Source organism: Micromys minutus, assembly GCF_963924665.1.
Source record: "Micromys minutus genome assembly, chromosome: 27".
Lineage (NCBI taxonomy): Eukaryota > Metazoa > Chordata > Mammalia > Rodentia > Muridae > Micromys > Micromys minutus.
In genome coordinates this window covers 11,439,466-11,465,017 of record NC_137962.1, presented here as the reverse complement: position 1 = coordinate 11,465,017, position 25,552 = coordinate 11,439,466, and the positions used below count along the sequence as shown (strand labels likewise).

The window sequence follows — 25,552 nt, the reverse complement described above, 5'->3', positions numbered from 1 at the left end:
CCTCCCAAGGAAGAGCAAAAGCAGAGGCTAAGGTCATCGGGAGCTGGCATAAATAAGCAACAAAAAAGTTTCTTGTTGGAAACCACAATGATCTTGGGGATCAGTTGTTGTTGTTTTTTTTTTTTTTTTTTCAGGTAACTGACATTTTAATATATCCATGTATTGATATAACATTAAGAAAAACTGTTACAGCATAGGTCTTAAAAGATTAACATTTACAACTGTAGCAAAATAAAGTCTCACAAAGTTAAATGTCTTTAATGTTTAATTTTAATGCTAACCTAAACTTTTTAAATGTACAAAATGGCAATATATTACATTAAAGGTGTGTGTGGGGGGGTTGCTCTGAAGTCCAGGCTGGATTTAAACTTGACATCCTCCTGCCTCAGTTTCTTGTCCTCTCCTTCTTCCTTATTAGTTTTATTTTTGTTTCCTGTCTGAGACAAGGTCTCACTACAAAGTTAGTCTGCAAGAGCAGCGCCAGTTTTCCAGACAAAAGGGGCCTGGACATCAGCAGCCAGAACTCCAGCTTCTGCCTGCTCCACTTTTTACCTTGGTTTCACTACTGTGTAAAAACCCCTTTGAACATTGATGGGTTAATTGTTTGACTGGAAGCTGTAGTGGGCAGAAACTGTAATTCCACATCAGTAAAATTACTGGATAGATTCTCCTGAATAGAAGCCAAAGGCAGTGTTGGTTTTTTTTTTTTTTTTTTTTTTTTTTTTTTGTTTTTGTTTTTGTTTTCTTTTAAAAAAAAACATTTATTTATTTCACAAATGTGAGTACATGGTCACTATCTTCAGACACACCAGAAGACACATTGGATCCTATTACAGATGGTTGTGAGCCACCATGTGGTTGCTGGGAATTGAACTCAGGATCTCCAGAAGAGAAGTCAGTGCTCTTAACCACTGAGCCATCTCTCTAGCCACTTTTTGGGTTTTTGGGGGGTTTTGTTTTTGTTGTTTTTTAAATGTTGCTATGGATCAGCCCCCGTCTATGCCTTGAAGGTAAATTCTCAACTGCTGGGCCGTAGCCCCAGCCCACCAACAACTTTCTTTAAAAAATATTTCTTACAGGTTTTATTTTGTTTGTTTTAAGAAAATAGCAAAACATTTCTCCCAGATCAAATGTTAGCCAAGATGACTCTTGGTAAGATGAAGTGTGCTAGTGAGTCACAGGAGGGGATCCAAGGAACCTGAAAGGCGCTGTTCTCACCTGCGTAGTGTGGGCCATGGGACAGGGGGATATATGCACAGTGAGCCTGACTACAGACATGGAGGCCGTAGGGAGCCATAACAAGTCACAGGCAACAGTGGAAAACACCCAGTTTAGGTTACAGATGCTCAAGGCGAAAAGCACAAGGACATTATGGGACATGGCCTTTGGTTGGCTGTTGATGCCTGCTCACTAAGGACTTTTCTTGGGACTCATCCATTCCACCAACACATCTAACAGCACTCCCACACGAATGTGGTTCTTCTACAGCGGCAGGCTCTGTTCCGGATGAGCTCCCATAGTCTCATCACTGCCCTAGGAGGTAGGTACCGTTTTACAGCAGAAACAGGCACAGAGTTGACCAAGTGGCCCAAGATCACAGAGTGTGACAACTGATCTTGGCTTCAAGTCCTTGTTAATGAGAAAAACATTAAACCGTTCGCAGCTGAATACTCCACCTCTCCCATCCCAGGAAAGGCCCTTGTGGGTTTGAAACTGTTTTGAAATGTTTGAGTGAGATCACACTTTTACCTAAGGTGTGTTTAAACTGAGCAGAAGATGACCTGGAGGCGTCTGCTTCTCACCCAGGAGACCCACATACACAGGCAGTGAAAACACAGGCTATGAACACGTTCGAACAGTGTCTAGGGCTTCAGCCATTGTCTATGTGAACGATACCAACCGCGGTGCCTTGCTTATCCCAATTCATCGCCTTATCGTACGCTTGAATTCTATGTGAGAAAGTTTGTTCTTGAGGTAATCACAATGCTCCTTTTTTTTCCAGAAATGAAGGGTCATTCTTTTTTTCCCTAAACTCTTCATGAATTCTTGAAATTCTCTCGTGTTCCTGGCAGTTTTCAGAATGATGTGGCAGCCGGCTCATCACCGCATCCAGCTCGTCAAACTTCCTCAGGATGGCCCGCACTTCTGCAGACAGCTCTCTGTACTCTGAAAACTGGTCTTGGAACACAGCCTTATAGCGTTCTCGGTCGTCATCCGTCTGAATTACAGGACATTTTGCCACGTAGTCAGGCATTACGATGGGCTTAGGAATGTGACGGGAGGGATGTGTCCGCTCAGAAGTTCAGGAGTTATTTTTGTTGTTTTCAATTCTTAGAAATTAACTTCTTGGTCTGTCTGTTGGTCACTGGGGGCCACTTCACAATTCTCCTTTTCGATGACAACGACGGGTCATTTATCTCCTCCTGCTGCTCCATGAATTCCCAATGGTTCTGGGTGGCTTCATGCCTCCACAGCTTTAGGCAGACGAGGGCACTGACAAGATAAACTATCATGTTGACGAACAGGAAGATCATGGCAGCGATCTAACCTCCTTCGACCTGGCAGAACATCGCATTCATTGGCGTATTAAATAGTGGATAATAGCAGAGCCCACCGCGGTTGGTATCGTTCATGTAGACAATGGCTGCAGCCATGTATAGAATAAATAAGGCAACGTTAACTCCGAACTCAGACAGCGGCCACCAGTTAGAGTCCAAAAGAATGGTGCGGTAATACATGGACTTGCCAAGCACCAGAATAATAGTGGCGATCCAAGCCAATCCAGCCACCATGAGTACAAAAGGGGCCTTGGGGCCACTGTAGTAATAGCTCCTATATGTATTGCCGAGGCTGCCAGGACCTCCCATGCCATAGGACTGTGTATAGCCAAACAAGTTGTACTACTCGTTGTCCTTGTGGATGTAGGCTGTGACACATGCAAAGACGCCAGCCCCCAGTAGCAGTTCCATCACACCCAGAATTCTCAGCCGGCCGGCCCACGACTTCATGTAGCCATAGCGCAGATTGTATTCCTCTACCTTCTCACTGTATGTCCGCACCGTCTGCGTGTGCCGGTCTAAGGATGCATAGGGGTCGTGGGGAAACATGGCGTCGTGCTGGAAATTAAAGCTGCCTTGTGACCCTCCAGAAGGATCTTTGTAAGAGTTGGGTGGTCTTGCTGGAAAGGCTGAAGATAAACACTCCACACCATCAGAGATGTATCTGATATTTGACACCGGCTTATCCCATTCTGGGTCCTTTTTCTTCCCTCTGAAGAAGTTCTTCCAGGAGTCGGGAACAAAGCGTCTTACTGGCTTGAGGTCTGGTGCCACAGCTGGTTCCTCTGTGTCACTTGTGTAGAAGCTGGGGCCAAATGGTGGCTGTAATGGGAGAGGGGGAGGAGGCAGAGGATCTGCGCTCACAGCCAGCTCACTGCTGTGAAGAGACTGGAGAGTTCTTAAGGTACCGTCTGGACAAGGCGTGTCCCTTGGAACCTCACTGTAACTCCTGTCCCGAATCCTAGACCTTCAATCACTTGAAGACATTTGTGATTTTCACATCTGCGCGGCCACCGGAAGAGCACACCCAGTTGTTTCTTTAATAGAACTTAATTAGGCTAAGATATTTGTATTTTATCCTTAGGGCCCATAATCATTAGCCATCCAAAGGATATGAAAGAGTTCCTCCTCCTATAGAAAATTTCTCTGTTAATAACAGATATATGGAAAACAGAGAGGGCCACCTCAGTCGGTAGTGCACTGAATAACAACAGAACTATCTGGAAGATTTATTAATAGCTTAAAATTGATGGAGCTGTGACAGTCCTATGATACAATAGAGTTCTCAGTTTTTAGAAGGAAATGGGTCAGAGATCATTATTTAAGACCAATCATTGAGTTTAATATGCTGATATTTACTAAATAAGGGAAAAGATGTACCATACACAGTGTTTTCAAACACACTTGACCACACAACCCAACTCATCTCACCAGTAAAAATACCACTACCACTCTGAAAGGACCACCATGTGATAAAATTGGTTTTTCTAAAACACATTTCAGGAAAGGCCATGTTGTACATGCATGATGGGAACTGGGTTTCAGCCACACAGTATCTCAGAGGGGTTTTAGAGTATTAAGGGCTACATGGACTAGTCATGAGCCGAGTCCTTAAAAGGGATTTCAAAGACGTATTTGCTGTATGGAAGCAATGGTGAGCTGCTTACAATGAAATATTAGACACTCAGTATGAGTGCATCTGAATCTGCCTCCCTCCTCTTTTGACTTGCTAATTTACCTTGAGAAGGTCCATTCATCTACGGTTAAGGAGTCACAGCCTGGTAATATGTCTAATCCACTCTGAAAAGACCATGCCCACATCTTTTATTACTGGGTTTGCCTAGTCTCTCTACTCCAACAAACCACAGTAGTGAAGTATTGGATTTTTGGCTCTGTCCAGCAGATATTCTTTTTTTTCCCTCACAGATTTTGTCTTTTGATTCATTGGCTACATTCTTCACATTGATCTTCCAGTTCTCTATCTCTTCTTCAGCTGTATCTAGCTTGGTATTTACTAACAGTAGATTTTTAAGTTCAGGAACTCAATTCTTACTGTCTAGTCATTCAAGTTTCTTTTTCTGTAAAGTAATACAGCTTTCTTTAAAATGTCTTATTGTCTCTTTCTGGTTATTGCTCTTCTATTCATTTGATTAATACTTTTAGAATATCCCTTTTGTCTAGTCTCTTTGGATTGTTCTGCTGTCTCGATGTCTTGGAAGTGTTGGGTCCCCTGTTAAACATGATCATTGAAATTCTCCTGTGGTAAGCCATTACTCATTTAATTTGTACATGCTTTTGGCTAATTCATCTTTAGAGAAAGCTAACTTTGTCTTGTGGGAACTGTACGCATTTGAGGAGTAAATCTCTGCTTCTAAGCACTTTGTTTTGGCTCTTACCAAGAGCTGCAAGGATGCTATAACACAAGGTTCATGTTTTATAGTAATATGCTGTGCTTAGATTTATGAACTTGAATTCTGAAGTCCACTTTCCAAATACACCAGTACTGGAGGGTTGGATCCTTCCCCCATAGAGCTCTGTTTGGAGAAATGCTTCTTGGTTAATCCCTACCTTCATAGTTGTATTTTTCTATTCTATTTCTCATTAAGAATTTAGGTTCTACTCTGCTTTCAGCTTTCTATAGTCTCAGTTATAACTTCTTGCCTATCATAAACTATAGACTTATCCCCTGTGCATTTGTGACATTGAAACACCAGAGCAGTTGTATTGAGTCTATCTTCTATATTCACTGTTGTCTGCTCTACAGTAAGACTGCCACACTATAACTTGGTGCAGTGCCCACTCTAACTCTAAGAAGACTCTCTATTGTTCTTAGTAATCTTTCTCACTTGGAAACTAGAGTCATCAATTTTATTTTTTACAATTCTTGTGCTTTACCCATCAGTTCTGTTAATTAATGATATGCCATCAGCATATATAATTCTGCATTATCTCAGACTGTATACTAGTCAAGATTAGAACAATCTACTTATTTGTCTTGTATAAAACTTATTCAACATTTTACAATTCATTGGCTAATATGATGATAAAATAGATAATTGTTTTAGTGAATTCAACTAGTGTGAAGTATGTATTAAATGCTCAATAAATATTGTGCAATATTTATTTTGCTATTAAATACATAAACACTTGGAAAATGTTGGAAGATATTTAAAAGACAGCAGTGGATCTTTTCATTAATAATTTCTAGTTTTGTTGTTGTTGTTGTTTGTTAGTTTGTTTTCGGGTTTTATTTGTTATTCTGTTTTGTTTTGGTTTGTTTTTTACTGAAATACAGAGTAGGCTTCTGAGAAAAGTCATGGGCATCCTTTCTCTAACCCCTCTGAAGCCTTGGGCATAGACATGTGTGCAAAATTGTAGAGATAGATTTCAGTGGCTGAGAACTGAGTTTGTGATCCCACTACTTTTCATCAGAATAAAAAAGAGTTGAAGGATCTGACCCTAGGGATTTTGCGAGTAATAATTAGACACAGAGGGACTGTGATAGCAAGAGAAATAATAGTTTGTAAGAATGTTAGTAGAGAGGGGTCTGTGTTACCAAGACAGTCTATTGAGGAGTGTTGTGGACTCTGTTCCTCACTCTGCTCACTGTGGTCCTAGTTTAGGAGCCAAGAAAAACCTTGAGGTAGAAATAGAGTTGAGCCCTTGCATTATAAGGGTTAGGGATCATCCTCAGCAATAAATAGACATGAAGAGAGCTAGTAGGTCTTACTTACCCATGATACCTGGCACACAACTCACTTTCCCAGGTATTGGCTAAGGCACACTTAATTCAATGCCGCTGTTCAATAGACAGACAATCCCAAGACCCCCTTTGAACTTCACTTTTACATTTACTTTTGGGGCTTCACTTGTGTAAAATGTAGATTTTTTTCTGGTTCTAAGCAACACACCTTGATGGTGCTTCAGTGCCCATTTCCTTTGCCTTTCACCACTCTGGATGTCAATTTCCTCATGCCTTCCAATCATATTTAAGCCACAACTCATTATTGAACCACTTTTCCTCCATAATCTTTGAAGCATAAAGAGGTTTGTCTCCAACTAAACCTTAGAAGCTCAATCTACCTCTGAACTCTAGTGAGTCAGTTCCCCATACTTACTCTGTTCTGCTCTCTTTACAAAAACATTCAAAGATCTTTGAAGTCTGAACTGATTCATGTTGACATTGAAAAAAAATCCTTTAAACTCATTCTCTTGGAAGAAGAAGACAGGTTGAAACCAAGAACCTGGCAAGAGAAGGAATCTTTCTTAGCATCAATGGCTCAAGTTGATGGGCGTTCTTAAAAATAAGTTCAAATAAATTTATATGATTTTCTATTGTATCATTTACTTATTTCTACTGACATTCCTCTACTGATTATTATATTTTTGTGTGTCTGTTTACATGTATCCAAATGCTAGATGAAAACAGATACTTTGACTACCAAGTACCAATGAGTATATAGTAAAAATGCACCAGGGTTCTTTGTGGAGGCCTGTAGAATAGTTGAGCATACAAACAAGTCAGAAGAATTGAAACCTGAGCCAACTTCTATGTTCATGTTATGTTGTCTTAGTCAGGTTGATGCAACAGTAGTAAAGTTGAGTAGAACCAAGGCAGAACTTTCGTCCCTGTTCTAGCTTGTAGCTTTCAAATGCTAGGCTTTCAAACAGATGTGAAGATCTTACTATGAAATGCTAAGTGTTTAGGAATAAGGGGTGAATTACTCTAGATAGAAAAGGCAAGATACATTTGAAATATCTGGAACTGTCAGACAGAGAAGAGAGAGGACCCTGGGAATCTGGTACAATGGGAAAAAATCAAAGAGAAAATATTCTCCCAGAGATCCTGTAGAGAATAGAATTAGGAAAGAGAAATGTATAGCAAGAGATTTTTTTTTTTTTAATTTTGCTGAGGGTTGTGCTTTGTAAGTTTTCTCTATTGCATAGCTGTCAGCCCACGTTGCTCACTAATGGTTTGGTACAAGTGGAGTCTTCATGGGGAATGGAACAGCTGTTGAAGTCTGCAGCCAGGTGGGTAATGAGATAAACTAGAGACATTGAATGTGGACAGTACATTTGAAAGATGGGCTCATAATTGGCATATGGTTTACATTCTATAATGTGTGTATTAGGAAGAAGTCAGAAGAAGTCTCACACTGAGACACACTGAGATTTCTACCCTAGCTTATGCCAAAAAGAAAATTGATGAAAGTTGCCCAATGTGTTTGTGTTATAAAAATATAAGTTACTTCATAAAAAAATAGCAGAAGAAGATTATGAGATAGGAGTCATCAGCCCCCCAGTGGGTAGATCAGACTCCTTTTCCTTTCCCTGTAATTGACATCCTAAACTTCTCCATGTTCTTCTTTAGACTGTGGCAGCAAGAGTACAAAGAAAACCTTCGAAAATAATGTACATCCTGGGGAAAGCTTTCATCTCTAGATTCCTAGTTGATGGGCACTTGTTATAGTTTAACCCTCAAGGGTCTCTGTGCATACTGAGGCCCAGTGTAATGGCACTGAGAGGTGGTAGAACTTTTAGAGGTTGTGTTAGTTAGGAAAGAAGTGTTTGTCTCCCAATGATAGAGTACAGACCATTGTGACTGGAAAGACATACAGGAACATAAAGAAGCTGGTCACATTTTATATAGTTAGAAAACAGAGAGATGACAGCTGCTACTCAGATCACTTTCTTCTTTTTATTTTGTATAACTTAACTCCATCGAAATTCCTGACCCATAGAAGCAAGCAAAAATGTGAATGCTATTTTCATCTAATAATCCATAAAATAATGCCACCCATGCATCGGTTGGTTTCCTGAAAAACAAAACAAAACAACAACAAAATTAGAAACTTTCTCATAGACATTCCCAGAGGTTTGCCTGCTAGGCAATTCTTGATCCTGTCATGCTGACAATCAATATAGATCATCATGGAGGTGGATTAGAGAAAGAAGATTGGGGCTTGTGACAGCCACCCTTGAGGAAGAACAATGCTCATGTCCTGGGAGTACATTAGCTCTTACAAGATTAGATTAATGACTATGAGAGTAGGTTAGGATGATACCATTTGGCTTTTTCTGTTCATTCTTGCTGCCTCTCACACCAAGTAGCTATGCTTTTCCTCTATACACACCACTGTCACATGTGTTCCAACCACTGACGCCAGCAGTGCTGCAATGACAGGCTCTTGCTAGATGTACTGCCTTCTTGTGAACTTTTAGCCTTCAAAACAGTGAGCTCTTTCCATATAAATATTGATCTCATACATTTTTTTTGTTACAGCAACAGAAAACAGCCCAAGTTAGAGACAAGCCAGAGAGAAAGATGTCTAATAGAGATGAAGTGGCCTTTCAACTAACAGTAAATATTATACTCCTAAAAATAAACGAGTGAATTCAGTTTTGTTTTCCGACCCAAGCTGCCTGTGCTGACATCATGTGAGACATTGATGAAATGTTCTACTTAACTGCCTCTAAACTCCTGACCCATGGAAGCCAGAAAAAAAATGTGGTTGCTATTTTCATCAAATTAAAAGAACATCACTACATTGTCACTAAGCCCCACATGCTTTTCTGCATAAGCATCTTTTTTGTTGTTCTGAGTTATTCTTCCTATTAACATGGTTTGTCATCATCTCTCTCTTGCCCTTGGAGAGGAAGGCTCTGAAAAGTTTACTGAACAGGCTCATTTGGGGCCTGGTAAATCAAGAGTTCACAGGTTCCTTCTGATAATGAGTTTGAAGAAATTGAAATAACAAAATACAAACTCTAGGGAGTTGACCTATATTGTACAGCCAGCTGCTGGTTGAGGTCTTTGTCCTCTCTCCTCAGAGAATAATTAGTACCTAAAGTTGTGAAGTACCCTTCACACAAGGTTGCCAGACAAGACCCTTCCTTGGGACATCACAGAGAAGGTGATCTCCAAGGAAGACTAATTAAAAATGTGTTTGCTTGTAAGCAGCCAGGATTTGGTTATTAAGATACCTGTCAGCACTTATGAGTTTGTCTTCATAATAGATTTTTTTTTTCATCAGAAGATTGTTCATCACATCAAGGATTTTAGGCCACAATTGACCTTCAGGTACAAATAGCCTGGGATAGATACATGGCTCACAGGATATTCTAAACAACCATTAGAAAGCCTTATTTGCATGACTGAAAAGAACTGTGTGGAGGTGACTGAAGCCTTCCCACTTAAGGATGCTTGCTGGAACTAGAATCATGTTTTGCTATTATTGATTCAGATCCCTGGGGTCAACTCTAGTACTATTCTTTAGAGCACATTGTTGAAAGGGATTCTTGGTGTCCTTCTGAGCCTGGTGATTAAGAATTTTTTAGCAAATCATAATTTCTTTCTATATAACAGGAACCCAAGTATAGAAATCCATGTCACATGTCTACCACAACCTACATTGTCCCTACTGCAGTTTAACGGCTGGGACTTGAAAGGATACATGTGTGCAAAGAAATTGGTCAAATGTACTTGGGAAATTGGTAATAAAAATCACATTTAAATACTGTTCCTAGGTATGTCTGGACTTTTTTCTTCTAATTTAGGTCTAATATTAGGCATAAGGTTTGGATGAATATACAATCTCTCTCTCTCTCTCTCTCTCTCTCTCTTTCTCTCTCTCTCTCTTGTCTGTCTTTGTGTGCGTATATGTATATGTGTGTGTGTGTGTGTGTGTGTGTGTGTGTAAAAACGAGATTCATTTCCTTGATTTACAACATGTTTTGGAGTTTACACTTAGAGATGCTCCTTATGCCCTAAGACTCAGGGAAGCCATCGCACCCCGTCATCAGTTTGAGTGACAAGCACAGAGGTTAAAGCAGCACTTTTTGGAAAGGGGACTTGGAACACATCTCTGTTTGATAATATTTGCCTAACCTTCTTACACTTAAGCATTTGAGGTTTAGGGTTGTTGTTTGTTTGTTTGTTTAAGGCAGTATATCCCTATGTAGCCCTCAGCTGGAACTTGCTATATAGATCAGAATGGCACTGAATTTGTGGGGATCCACCTACCTCTGCCTTCCCAGTTCTGGGATTAAAGAATGTGGCACCACAATAAGCAAAACACTTTATAATTTCCAAATGAATAGCAACAAAATGGTTAAATTCTTATCTCTAGAGGCATCTATCCCATCCTCTGGATTAGGATAGGCTCAAAGACTCAGAAACAGTGGAGACTGAGCTATTCAGGTGATGTACTCTGTCACTTCCCTATTAAAACATGAGCCTAGCTAGCAAAAAAAAAAAATGTAGAGTGTGACCATCTGACTGTTATGGGAGACATTTCTGGATTCATTATAGGTTTCAGAGCAGCAAATCCATTGTAAGGTGCAAAGTCACTGGGTAGAGAAGGCCATCAGTGCACCTGGGCCACAGAGCATGTTATCTTAATCAAAGAACACTATAGCATTTCAGCTTTATCACTGTGTCACCAAACACATGACAATCTGGGATCTGCAGCTCATTTCCACTGCCAACTTTTCTGACAGAGTATCATACTACATAGCACTAACCTGGGGATGATGAAAATTCAGAAGGTCCCCTCATGATTTGGCTTACTAGGAACTGTGGGCCCTTGGGTCAGGAAAAGTTCCAAATTAAAACTATAATTTCTCACAGGTTTGGTGACATATAACATGCCATCGCAGCTCAAGGAGCAGAGGCAGGCAGATCACACAAGTCTGAGATCACCATAGTCTGCACAGTAAGTTCTTGACTATTCTGGGATACATAGTAAAACTGTAACTCAAAACAGACAAGAAGCAAATCACAATGCAATGTCTACTAGATCCATACTGTTCCCATGGGAGTCGTCAACTGAAACACCCTAATCAGGGTCTGACAGTATCTGATTTCCTGGTGATTCAATACAGCGTGTAGAGGAAGAACATGCTCCTGTCTCCTTTTCAGCCTGGACCAAGAGTTCCAGCTGACATTCTACTTCTGGGCTGCTGACTTGTGCTCAACCTTTGGGAACCTGCTTCTCATTACAGATGAAAATGCTCTTGCAGCAGAGTGGACACCCTCCAGCTGCTGACTCTGTGACCTTCCTGGATAAAGATCATCTCATTTTCCTCTAAGCTCCTTCTGCTTGCCTGGGCTTTGACAAGCATTTAAGCCCTCGAAATATATTGTTTTGTGTGTTTTGCAAACACATTGACCCAATGTACCTGTGTGTATCTGTCTGCATAGCTCAAGAATGTAGTTTTTAGTTATACCATAGAGTATAGCATACCCAGGCTGACCCTACTATATTACTATAATTCACTGGAAGAATTTTGCAGGGGTTTTATAGGCATGATGCTAGAGGCTGCTCTAATAGTGTTTGCGCCTTCTGTTCTTAGGTTTACTCTATTTAAGAGCCTTCTCCTTTCTGGATCAGTTAATGTCATTGTTTGGGGCTGTGATGAGAAGACACAGCATGGGATGACATGTCAGTAAAAGCACTGAACTTGCTGACATAGAGAACAAAATGGAGGCCAGCTTCCCCAACCATGTCTCACAGGCACCTTTCTCAAAGTCTCCTTCCCTGTTAAAGATTCTATTCAATGTCTACTACACATTGCTCGTAACATTACCCAAGGACCAAGCCTTTAACACTTGACAAAGGTAACAGTGGTGGATCTGTGGGACCATGGGCTATAAAAGGTGTCCTGGTTTCCAATCTAGATGAGGTTGAAACCCTGGTGACCCTAAGAGACAGTAGGCATTTCCCCAAACTGAAAGGTAACCAGGCTCCCCTCACTAGCCACAACCGTCCATAGATTTGTGTCCATGAGTCACATAACGGCAATACCCCAAGCCCCTCCACAGGTCATGTAGGATCAAGACAAATGTCCATTATAAGAAGGGACCTAAAAACCTGGAGGCTTTGCCAATTAGCCTTTCTTCCTAAATACCCCTCTCTGCAAAAAGGTATTTAATCTCAGGCCCACCCTGAGAAGTTGGGGTGTGGTTTTACTCATCCACTTTCCTCTACAACAATAAATGCCTCTTTTCCCCCCAGCCTTGGGCTAGATCCCTGTGGGCCCCTACTTCATTCTCAGCTCCTCTACAACATTCAGAGGCATCTGGATGTCTAAGAGCCTGGAAACCAGATGGTCCTTGTTTTGTCACAGGCCCAGGGACCCCTGAGCGAGTCTGGCTGTCTCCCCACACCTAAGACCAGGCTTCACGACCTAGGAGCACTGTCCCTATAGCTTACCACAGCCCAACACCTGTCCAGTAGCAATGAGGTGTAAGCATGGCCAAACTTCTCGTGTCCTGCCTCCCCTCATTAACCCAACAACTGGCACCTAACATGGGGCTAACCCTGCTAAAACATACCCCCAGTTGGTGACCCACAAAGACCCACATTGGCACTCAAAGACCTGTTACTCCCACAGATCCAGCAGAGACTGAACACTATCTCCTCGCACCTGCCTAAGACAACAAATCTGTCTTCCTCCAGACACTTCATCTGACTGATGACCCCCGAGATAGACACTAGGATCCACAGATGACAGCTGAGACCCCTACTTGGAACTTTCCAGCTCCATTAACCCAACATGGATCAATCATCACGACATATCAGCTGGAATGAAGCAAGCTAAGGCCACAGTGACATTTAGGTGGGAATGTGGCAATATGTGCCTGCCTTACTGACCACTCTATTGGTCACATCTTACTACCACCAGGCTAAATCAAGGCAGTTCATTTAAGAAAAGAAACAGGCTCTTTTACATTCTTTCTGCCCTATCTTCTACATTCTAAAATCACACAATTTTTCTAGACACTTAGAGCTGGTGCACATAAGAACTAACAGAGACTGACAAAGCACATGCAACACCTGCACAATTCCAAACCAGACAAAATCCCAGCATGCTAGTGGAGACGTAAGCACAAATTCCTACTCCTGGCAAAGGAGATACCAGTATCTTATCGCTGCTTGCTGAGGGGAAAGCAATTTTCCTTATTAAAGTGACATCTGATATGTCAACCACACTCTAAAGCAGGTCTTATGTCCAGAATCAGTCAAGCAAACACACTGGACTACATGGGTATTGGGTTTTTTTTTGCTTGTTTGTTTATTCTTTAGAGAGAGTGGAAGAGAAAGTACATAAAGATGGGTGGGTAGGAAGATGAGTGACCTGGGAGGGGTTAAGAGAGGGGAATGGATATAATCAAAATATATGAAATTCTCTAAGAATAAATAAAAAAATATTATTTCAATAAAGAGAAACCGAGGCTCTCAAGTTTGTTACCATTCTGTGCCATAACCGTGATGAAGCCGGGAATTGATTCAAATCTGAAATACACGTGAGTACTGATTCCTCAGGCCCACTGACATGGCATCTTCTCTGGACTGGCACTTAATTAATGTGGTCTGAGAAGTGAACAGCAATTAATCATTCAAAATGAACTGCTAATCACAACAGCCACATGATTGCAGGTCTGGTATTAATGCAGAATTACTAGCAGCACTCAGAGAGAGATAAGAGTTATGAGTTAATTATTCATGGTGATTATGACTATTAAAACATGGAGTTGAAGGTAGAAGTTCACTACCCCAAATATGTCTCACCAGACCTAGAAACAGTCATTAATATACTTGGGAAACACCTCAAGTTCCTCTTGAAAACTTTCAATGTTTGTGAGCTTAAAGGTTCTGAGATTTTCAATAAAGAAATCTGTTTGTTTCTGTGTTTTTATTTGCCCAGTAAACCATCTTTGTTTGTTAAAGTTAGGAAAGGATGTTTGTGGGCCATACATTCTCATGGGTCATAAGCAGTGAGTGGTTAGCTCAGTCTTGTGATCTTTGCAAGAGTGACCTGAGACTTCTGGCAATGTTTAATTTAGGCTGTGGTTAGTAGGTCCCACAAAGAATGTCTTGGAGTAAGGTGTGAGGGAGTGGCCTTGGTTTTCAGCCCCCTGTTCCTACTCCTATTACAAACAGCTTCTTTTTGTTTTACATATCCCTAAAATACTCAATTCCATTGCACATATTTACAGAATGCTTAGCATGTGCCAGACCCATGTGAGACACGTAGATCCTTACACAGTAACAAGAGAAAATTTGACCTCATGGGACTTTATATAGAAAGAAAGGCAATTGTAAATAGACATTAAAAATTACGTGATGTGGTAAAAGATACTAAGTGTGTCATAGAAAAAAAGGCAGGATAAAAGGTTCTGAAAGAGTGAAGCATGGCTTGGAGAGGGCTGGAATTTCACACACAGACTACCAGTGCCTCACTAGGACTGGAGGGAGTGAATCATTAAGTACATCTGAGGAAGAGCTTCCTGGACAAAGAGAATAGCTGTAAAAAGGAAGTGTTGAGTGGAGTTGAATCAGTGAGGTATGGGTGCAAGTGGCAGGAAGCTGGTGCTCAGGAGACAAGCATGAATGTGTGGTGGAGGTCATGGTAAGCATGGTAAAAATGATAAGGAAACACCAGGGACTGATCCTTACAAGAGGGTAAGATGGGAAAATCCAACTAAGTAAGCATTACTTTCTTCTAAGAAAAAATGGGGAAGAGCTAAGAACATAGTCCATAAACTGTGACTAACAATAGCTGGGGATACTCTTATCTTCCTTCTGGGGGACAAGTATGGATAGGACAGTGTACTAATGCACTCAGCAAAACTAAAACTGAAGAACATCTTTTTGTGACTTTAGAACAGGAGAGGGAAAGTAACTTCTGCCAGACATACCATTGAAGGCTTTTCCTATCTGCCTTTCTGTATATCCAGTAGCTCCCAGTGGCCTAGTTACATCTGGAAAAAGCAGGACTTGCAGAGTCAGTCCTCAGAACAAGCGATAGCTAACATACCATGTCTCTTGCTGGGTCTCACACTGCCCTCAAATTCTGTGGCTGAACAGCTGCCCACTTGCTATACAGTACTGTGGGCGACTACAGTTCATATCAACCTGGAAAGTATTTTATAAATAACTAGAAGGGAGGAACTCCAACACAGTTTCATGATAAGCTAGAAATGCTAATTACCCTGACTTGATCAGAACATATGGTATACATGGGTTGAAATATCATGCTGTACCTCATAAATATGCACAGTTATTATGTAATCATCAATGTTTTAAGATAGAAATGTTAATTCTCCTGGTTTGATCATTATAGACTGAATACTTACACTGAGTTTTTATACTGTATCTATGCCATAAATTTATATAATTAAAGTAATTACTTTAAAAAATGTTTAAATTAAAAAGATTTCATTTTTAAATCATGTTTTTTTTTATTTTTTTGTGGGTATGTGTGTGTGACTGCTTGTTACTATGTGTACTAGTGTTACTAGTTATAATACTATGTGCTAGTGCCCAGATAGGCCAGAGGAGGACACTTGATTCTTCGGGAACTTGGCTTATAGGAGGTTGTGAGCTGTCTGATATGGGTGACGAGAAGCAGACTCTGGTCCTATGCAAGAGCAGCATGTCTTCTTACAGATGTGACATCTTACCAGCCCCGGTGTGCTTCATAGTCTATAAACTAGTCTTGGTTTGCTCAGTACAGCCTATCACTCTTCAGAGACCTTAATGAGGGTAGGTCCTTGGGGTTCAAGATGGCAGATGGATAGTTTTGGCTGGAGGTATGATGATGGAGTCTGTCTCAGCTCTGCCTGTGTCTCAGTGTTTTGTTTTTCCTAAATACTTGGACTTTCTAATAGCACAGGGCCTCTGGGGTAGAGAGATTTCTCCTGGCAACTGGATTCCAAGATGGCTTGGTCTAGAAAGTTACACAGTATCTATGTTGCTTGTTATTCTCATCCCTGTGACAGAATAACAGAAATCACAAAATGGCAAAGAAAAGAAAAGGAAACAAAACCATTGCTCTCATTGGACCTAATAAGAATCCAGAACTGATCAGTGTTTTTGTAACTGTTCTTCTGACTATGGTCAATGTTCACAGTCCTTCAACTCACTGTCCTATGTCCCACTTGCTCTTAATCAGAATTTTAGTTTGCTGTTGGCTATGTTCTGTTGTGCTATGTTTGTTCTAAGAGTGGGTCATTGAATACACTTCAACATCTGCAAGCCTGTGGACTTTATAAGCTTTCCTTTATAGACTAATATAATTTAGCATTGAGTTTGCTACTAAATGGACTTCTATGCTATGCCTCAATGTCCAGGGGAAAGACACAGGGATCCCTGCTTCCATTTTGCAACAAACACCCAGTGTCCCTTAGTAATAGAATTCAGTACATCTTCAGTATACCAGAGCTCTTTCATGCCTATTGGCTCAATGGCAATAGTAACTAATCAAAACTCCATTTTTATTTTCAATCAGCCAGACTGAGGCCTCTGGAAAAAGTATCCTTACATGAGAATTATGATTTCTTGGCCAACCAAATCCAAACACTATTGCTGATGCCAAGAAGTACATGCTGACAGGAGCCTGATATAGCTGTCCCCTGAGAGGCTCTGCCAGATCATAACAAATACAGAGGTGGAGTCTCACAGCCAACCATTGAATTGAGAATAGGGTCCTCAATGGACGAGTTAGAGAAAGAATTGAAGGGGGAGAAAGAATTTGCAACCACATAAGAACAACAATACCAACCAACCAGAGTTCTCGGGGACTAAACTACTATCCAAAGAGTAGATAGAAATGGATGGACCTATGGCTCTAGCTGCACATGTAGCAGAGGATGGCCTTGTTGGGCATCAATTGGAAGGGAAGCCCTTGGTCCTGCCAAGGCTCAATGCCCCAGTGTAAAGGAATATCAGGACAGGGAAGTATGAGGGGGTGAAGAGTGGAAGGCACACTCATAGAAGCAGGGGGAGGGGGATGTGAATAGGGGGTCTATGGAGAAACCGGGAAAGAGGATAACATTTGAAATGTAAATAAAATATATCCAATAAAAGTAAAATGAAAAATTTATTTTCACTATCAGCAAATAAATTGTTAGGATCAACAAATATATTTTATATATATATAAAATTTGGCTAGCAGAGCCCACTCCTTAGGGGGAAGGACACAAGGCCTTACAAGTGCATCATTTGATGTTGCAGTCAAAAGACCCATTCCCAATTCCACCCATAATTCTCAGGACCAAGCATTCTAATTAATTTACACAACTCCAGTTATCCCTCACCATTTCAGAGAAAGCATTCAGTGAATATTGGAGGAAAAACAGTGATTGACAATCCCAATAATAGCTTGAAAGAATGAACCAGAGAATTCACATTATGACTCTTCAGGTCTTCAACTAGTTTAAAAAGAGGAATTACTTTTGAGGGGGTCTGAAAGTTATCATAAATGTAATCAGACGCTTAAGCCAGAAGGTAAAAGATAAACCTTACATTTAATTCTACAGAACAAATTGTTCAGGATTTAACCAAGAAAAAAGAGATTGTGTTACACATTTACAAGCATGGGGTTTTAAAGAACCATTTCATTAGGGTGAGACAGACACAAAAAAGGCTGTTGATTGTTAATGCATATACCGATGGGCTTGCCAATAAGTATAAATCTATCAATCCTTATTATAGTCAGTGATATGTTTGGCCTCTGCCTTAAAACTCCTCTGGTTTATCTTTTTGCAGGAAGGGTACTTATCCTAATTCTTTACCACTTAGTACACAGCACAAATTTTTTTTCCTTTGAGTAGAATTATCTGGCCAGAATTATATTAGGATTCTAGAAAATAGATCCTTTGACTTGGTTCCCAGTCTAGTTGACACAGCAGGAAAAAGGTAAAAAATCAATGTGCCTACACAGGACCTGTTTGTGTGCAAACGCAAAATAGGGAGTTCAGGCATTTGTGTAGGGGTAGATGGGGCTGAAGCCAGTTACATAGTGGAGAAGGAGAGTGACCATGGACTTTCTGCTAAGCTGTGTTTTTCTGGGATGTGAGGAGAAATGCCACCCACTGAGAGCAAGAAGTGGGGAGCAAGTGCTGGGGGTTGTGGGATGGGTGTGGCTGATCACCTGGGAAAGGAGAAGAGACTGGTGTCTAAAGTTGTTTCCTGGTAGCAGTAAGGGATGCCTTTACCCTTTGGGTTCCTGGTTATGGAATTAAAAAAGGTTGGTCAATGTGATTGTGAGGGTCTCCAGCCTTACTCTATTGGATGGCTGTAGAGGAGCAATTGTCTGATTGGGTGGCAGAGTGTGAGGAAGAGAGATGGTAGTTCAGTAACGTCACAGGAGATGCATGGAATCACACTAGCAAAAGAGGAAACAGAGGGCATCAGTTCTACGGTAGGAAATGGTCCAACTGAACAGATTCTGAGGGGGTACACTGGCCTGAGCTGCAAGGTGAACAAAGCTGGAAGGCAGTCTAGTGCAGTTTGGAAACGAGTTTCCTGGGTGGGAGCCACTGAGTTCAGGTGGAGGGGATGAGAAAAGAAGCCAAACTGAGCTTTAAAGAAGAGAGTTTAAAGAAGAGACAAAGAATTTCCTCTTCCTTAGGTATCTTTTACCCTTGTCCAAATCATCCAATGTCTGCTCACCTTCATTCAATAACTCATGCCTATTCACAGGGCCCATAACTGGATGTCACTGCCACCTGAGCTCATGGGCAAGAGACATATACCACCCCCATACCAATTTTTCTTCTCCTGCCTTCCAGTACTCTCCCTTCCTCAGTTCCCCCCTCCCTCACTTTTGTAAGAAGCCATTCCTGCTGTGTGCTCTTCTAGACCCTCCCTCTCTCCCTCCCCTCAGTGCTCCCTCAGGATGATCTTACAACTCAGGTGTCACAAGGCAGCAAGTACTCAGAGAACCTTCCTGGGCTGAGTAACAGTCACTGTCCTATGGAGGCTGAAGGGAGAAAGCACATCTTTCTGGGGTCCTGTTGAGGGTGGAGGAACCTGAGATGCAAACAAGAGCTGATCTCCTCCATGGCTATCAGAATATGAGTGGATTCCTCTCCACAGGGGTCCACAGTACATAGCTCTCAGTTGGTGGCTGCTGGGTCAGAGGCTTCCTTTGAAGTGATAGTATAGTCCACCCTACCCCACTTGCTTTGCTCTTACATTAGAAATATTTTACTATGAGTTTTAAAAATCTGGTGGTAAAAGGAAGCATTTGCTTTCTCCAGCTTTCAAATCAGTGTCTGTATCAGACAATTTCTGTGTAGCAGACACTGTTGTGTGCAACTTGCCTCGAAACATGAACCTCTCAGCAGAGCTTCCATACCCACACCCATAGATGTTTCTTTTCCCTTGTTTCTGTGAAAACTGAATGAGATAATATATTCCCAAGTTTTTTAAATGGATAGAAGACAAACCATTGGGGACTGAATATAATTTGTATTTCTTTCATCATTATCATTTTGGACTTTGATTCCAGTTCCTTTTTCCATGGCCTTCTGGGATGCTCCCGCATTGCCCAGAAATCTCATTCATTAGACACTGAGGATGATTCCCACATGGCCGAAGGATGTGCGGCTTCCACATCGGCTAAATTAGAAACGTTTAAATTTTTCATCTCCTCCCTTGTCTGCTCTTTGGTCAATAGCTTATCCTGACAACTTCATTACCTCCTAATTACTCATTTCTTTGCTCATTTTCTGTGCATTTAAAAAAAAAAAAAACAGCATAACCTTCTAAGAAAGGGATTTGTCATGCCAAATCCTTAGATTGACACTGTCCTTTGCCTGATCACATGAAGGGCTTTCTTCCCTTTCGCCTGGGAATTGATTTGGAGAAAATCTTTTGGTCCTGATGCAGCAGCCAGCTCCTTCTCTGCACTCCATTGCAAGATGTAAGCTATCAGCAAGATGCTTTTTCTCCCCTCTCTTCAGAGCTGATTTATTCTTTGTCTATAAATCTTTGAGCAGCCATTCAGGAAGCTGTATCAGATGAGCCTTAATCTTTGTATTACTCATTTCTTAAAGGGATTTTAATCTACTGGGCTTTAATTATACATCCCTCAGAAAGTGCTAGCCTTTTCCTAGCGAGGCACTTTCTTCTTGTAATTTGATAATCACTTTTACTTTCACCTCTCATGAGACTGTACTTAGACAATTGGGGGAGGGGTATTAGAGGTCATGCTACTGACCTTGCCACCCAGACATAGAAGCTTCTGCTTGTTTCAGGACCGCTGGTTAACATCATAGATTCAGAGCTGACCCTACTAAAAGCCTGAACCCCAGACAGGATTATAATTCGTCCAGGTGAATTAAATGAATGGAGGGGAACAGGGTGTCTGGGCCAGGAATGTAACTGGAATGGCATTGGTGTGAAAGGGAAGAGCAGTGATATTTGGAATCTCCAGATTGTGGATAGAAATTCTGTGACTTCAAACTAAAATGACATCCTGGGACAACTGCCTTACTCTCTGTGCTTCTCTTGTTATTACAAGGAGGCAGGCATTCCAGGACATCACAGGGCTACAGAAGATCTGAGATCTAACCAGGAAAAAAAAAAGCTTAAGGCGCTTAGAATGGGATACAGCATCTGGTAGAAATTCATTCTCTCTACCTTATTACTGACAAGATGGTGCAGTCTGATACATTTTGTTCTTTCTTTCCTACTAATGTATATTGCATATATTGATGGAATTGCAATTTATACATTCACTCTACCATTCCATGGGGGCTGCCTTCATAGTCAGCTTTACAAATGAGAGAAAATGCTCTGACTAAGCATTGCCAAATTCTCCAATCAAGTGTTGGAATTTGAGCCCGGAAGGCCTGACTACAACTCCCACTTCCCCTAATGAGCATTAGGCATTAATGATTAATATTCAAATAATCCTTTACTGCGATATGACATTGCATCCTTTCTATTAAATTTCTCCTGTATATGCCAGGACCAGTACAAGGCTGGAACCAGCAGTGATACTAAAATAGTACATTAAAGAAGACTTTGTGCTTAAGGGCATGATGGCAGCTATCTGCCCTGGACATAATAGCCTCCTTACATTCTTCTTCTTCTTCTTCTTCTTCTTCTTTTTGTCTTTTTTTTATTAGATACTCTGTATTTACATTTGAAATGTTATCCCTTTACCCTGCCCACTTCCATCCCCCTTCCCCCTCCATTTGCCTTCACAAAGATGCACTTTTTCCTGACCCCCCTCTCCACCCCATTGCCTCAGCATTCCCCTACATTGGGAAAACATGTCCTCCCTGGTACAAAAGCCTCTTCTCACATTGATGCCACACACTGCTATCTTCAGCTACAAATGCAACTGGATCAATGGGTCTCTCAATGTGTGCATAAAGGTGTTTTACTACATTGAAGTTTTGGAAGGTTTCATTGGTTGATAATGTTGTTATCTTCCCATGAGGTTGCAACCCCTTTTAGTTCCTTAGGTCCTTTCCTCAGCACCCTCACTGGGATCCCCAAGTTCAGACCGGTGGTTAGCTGCAAACATGGTCAGCTGTATCTATATGACTCTAGCATAGTCCCTGAGTGGGCATCTCTGTCTGGTTCTGAAGAGTAAAAGGTTGTCAAAGGACACTGATTCCTTGCCCTAGGGATTTCCTCTGCAGGAAATCGCTCCCAGGAAATCCCACCCAGGAAATCCCACTTTCTTGAGATTTGAGTTCCCAAAATACCACAGAAGGTCCAGATGACCTCTGTGGAATGTTCCAACGCCCTAGGTGTGCCTGGGGGTGTACTGATAAAAAAATGTATGATTCTTCCCCTTTGAATTTCCTCATTCTCCCCCTGTCCTCCCCTCTTTTGTGGTTTTTGCCTTTATAAGCCCGTTACAAGTTCAGGCCATGGTCGAACTCCTCTACCCCTGCGTGGTGTATGAGTCTCGACCCCAGCATGCTGGCCTGAGATCTCACTCTGTTTCACTTTCAATAAACTTCCTCGTGCGATTGCAGCAATTCTGGTCTCGGTGCCTCACTGGGTGCGCGCCTCTCCTGAGATTTGAGTGAGGGTCTTTTGGGGATCAGCTATAGTGCTTGGATTTGGTTAATGCATATGTGGTAGATCCCCAGGTGAGATGACTTCTGAGTGATCTTTACTTCAGTCCCTGCTCCTATATATGACCTTAAATTTCCTCCTGTGAGAGTTTTATTCTCTTTTCTGAGAAGAACTGAGGCATCCCCATTTTGACCTTCCTGCTTTTTGAGATTCTTAATGTCTGTGAATTGTTTCTTGGGTATTGGGTATTCAGAGCTTTCTGGGGCTAGTATCCACTTATTAGTGAGTGCATACCATGTGTGTTCTTTTGTGACTGGGTTAACTCACTCAGGATGATAGTCTCTAGTTCCATCCATTTGCCTACGAATTTCATGAAGTCATTGTTTCTAGTAAATGTACCACACATTCTGTATTCATTCATCTGTTGATGGGCATCTGGGTTCTTTCCAGCTTCTGGGTATTATAAATAAGGCTGCTATGAACATGGTTGAGCATGTTTCCTTGTAATATGTTGGAGCATCTTTGGGGTGTATGCCCAGGAGTGGTATAGCTGGGCTTTCAGGTAGTACTATGTCCAATTTTCTGAGGAACCACCAGACTGATTTCTAGAGTTATTATACCAGCTTATAACCCCACCAACAATAAAAAAGTGTTCATCTTTCACCATATACTTGCCAGCATCTGCTGTCACTGAGTTTTTTTATCTTAGCCATTCTAACTGATGTGAGGTGGAATCTCAGGGTTGTTTTGATTTGCATTTCCCTGATGACTAGGGATGTTGAGTATGTCTTTAGGTGCTTCTCAGCCATTTGATATTCCTCAGCTAGAATTCTTTGTTTACCTCTGTATCCTCTTTTTAATAGTATTATTTGATTTTCTATAGTCTAGCTTCCTGAGTTCTTTGTATATATTTGATACTAGCCCTTTATAAGATGTGGGATTATTAAAGATCCTTTCCCAGTCTGCTGGCTGCTGTTTTGTCTTCTTAACACTATCCTTAGCCTTACAGAAACATTGCAACTTCATGAGGCCCCATTTGTCGATTCTTGATCTTAGACCATAAGTGATTGGTGTTTTGTTCAGGAATTTTTCTTCTGTACTTATTTGTTCTAAGCTCTTCCCCACTTTCTCTTCTATTAGTTTCAGTGTACCTGGTTTAATGTGGCGATTTTTGACCCACTTGGACTTGAGCTTTGTACAAGGAGATAAGAAAGAATTGATTTGTATTCTTCTGCATGCTGACTGCCAGTTAAACTAACACCATTTGTTGAAGAAGCTGTCCTTTTTCCATTGAATGCTTTTAGCTCCTTTGTCAAAGATCAAGTGACCATAGGTGTGTGGGTTCATTTCTGGGTCCTCAATTCTGTTCCATTGATCTACCTGCCTATCTCTGTACCAGTGCCATACAGTTTATATCACAATTGCTTTGTAATATAGCTTGAGATCAGGGATGGTGATACCCCCAGAATTGTTTGTATTCTTATGAATAGATTTCACTATTCTAGGTATTTTGTTATTCCAGAGTCCTGAGACTCTCATACTTGTCACTATGGTGAGTGATAGAAGAAAAATGACTAGTAGAAAGTTTGGAAATGTGGATGGTTATACTCTTCACATTCCAAATTTGTGCATAAGTAACATGTGATGCCTGAGGAATGGGAGAACTGGAAGAGACCGGAGAGGGCAGTCATTCGAGGGCTTTATAGGGAACATAGGCTCTGGTCTCCACAATAGTGTATCCATGCTGGAGCAAATGAGAGTCCAGGTAGTTAAACCCTGTGCTTCTCTATCTGTGGCTCCTGATTTATTTGAACTCAAATGATTCTTTCAGAAAGGTAGCATATCAGATATTTATATTATAATTAATAACAAAAGCAAAATTACAGTTATGATGTATTATTTATGGTTCGGAGTTAGCACAATGCGATCAACTTATTAGGCAGGTTGAGAACTACTAGTCTACTACTATAAGATAGATACTACTATAGATAAAGTCAGCTTGTCAAGATATCACCTCCCCCCATAATAGTGCAATCGTTTTGAAATAATGATATTTCCCCCAATATACCCTGATGGACCTTCAAAAGTATCGAGACAATGGAGGAAAACATAGTCCAGGAGCCACATTGGATCAGCTATGATCATAAGAGAGCAAGTAAATCCAGAATTAGAATAATAAAGTCTTGACTTAGGATCTTACATTATTTACTTCATGTTGCTGTGAATACAATACTTGACAGAACTTGAAGAGAACAGATAGAGCATGGTAGATAAACCAGAGCAGGGAGGTGCAGTCCATGGCCACAGGAACATAGAAGAGAGCCTATTAGCACCAAAGTCAAGAAAGTGAGACAGAACCAAGTGGCTATGTGTCACCTTCAGAGCTCCGTTCCTATTGACCCATTTTGTCCAGTTGAACTTCATCTTTTAAAGTTTCTACAGCCCCCAAATCTGGCACTACCAGCCAGAAAAAAGAGTTCAAAACATGAGCCCATGTGGGAATGAGCAATTCAGACACAAACCAGAACCATATCTTACCTGAATAAGAGATACAGTCATATGTAATGGTTCCCAGCTCAGACCCAACGGGCTAAACTCTAATCTCCAAATTTTTAGGCAGTACAGTTTGATAAGGAAATTCTACCCTATGGATCAGGACCATGTGGTCCAAGTATGGACAGATTATATTGTGGAATAAAATCCCCTTCCCTCCAGGGATACTCTGCATGACCTCATTTAATACTTCCTATAAACTTGCTCATGGGCTGCCTGTCAATGTGCTGTCTACTGTCCCCCCGCAAAAAAAAAGTGAGATATATTTGACTGAGTCATGACGTGTCCAGTGTGGTCTCTCTGCCAGAATTGACTGCATAATAATGACCAAGCCCTTACAACATTTCCAAGGATAGAGAATCCAAGCCACAGGATTGTAGAATTAGGCAGGGAATCCAGGGTAAATTCAGAACTGTCACCCTGTGAATTATTAGAAAGTGCTGAGGGAGAAAGGAAGAGAGAATTTGGGAACAGCTGTTTAGGGTTGGGGGAGGCTAAGGAGAAGAGGAATTGCCTTGGGTCTGTTTGTTCACACTTCCCTCCAAACAAGGCTGTACCTCTCAACACAGCAACAAAGAAGCAAACTGCCTCTGGCTGACAAGATAGAGA

At 41.2% G+C, this 25,552-nt stretch overlaps 1 pseudogene across 1 annotated transcript in view; it reads right to left on the bottom strand.

Annotated features, from left to right (window-relative positions):
* Window positions 1-1,870: 1,870 nt before the first annotated feature.
* Window positions 1,871-25,552, bottom strand: part of LOC308438129 (MARVEL domain-containing protein 2-like) — a 48,832-nt pseudogene continuing 25,150 nt past the window's right edge. The window contains exon 3 of the transcript in view: window positions 1,871-3,469. The product of the transcript in view is annotated as an MARVEL domain-containing protein 2-like (transcript). The remainder of the gene's footprint in view (window positions 3,470-25,552) is intronic.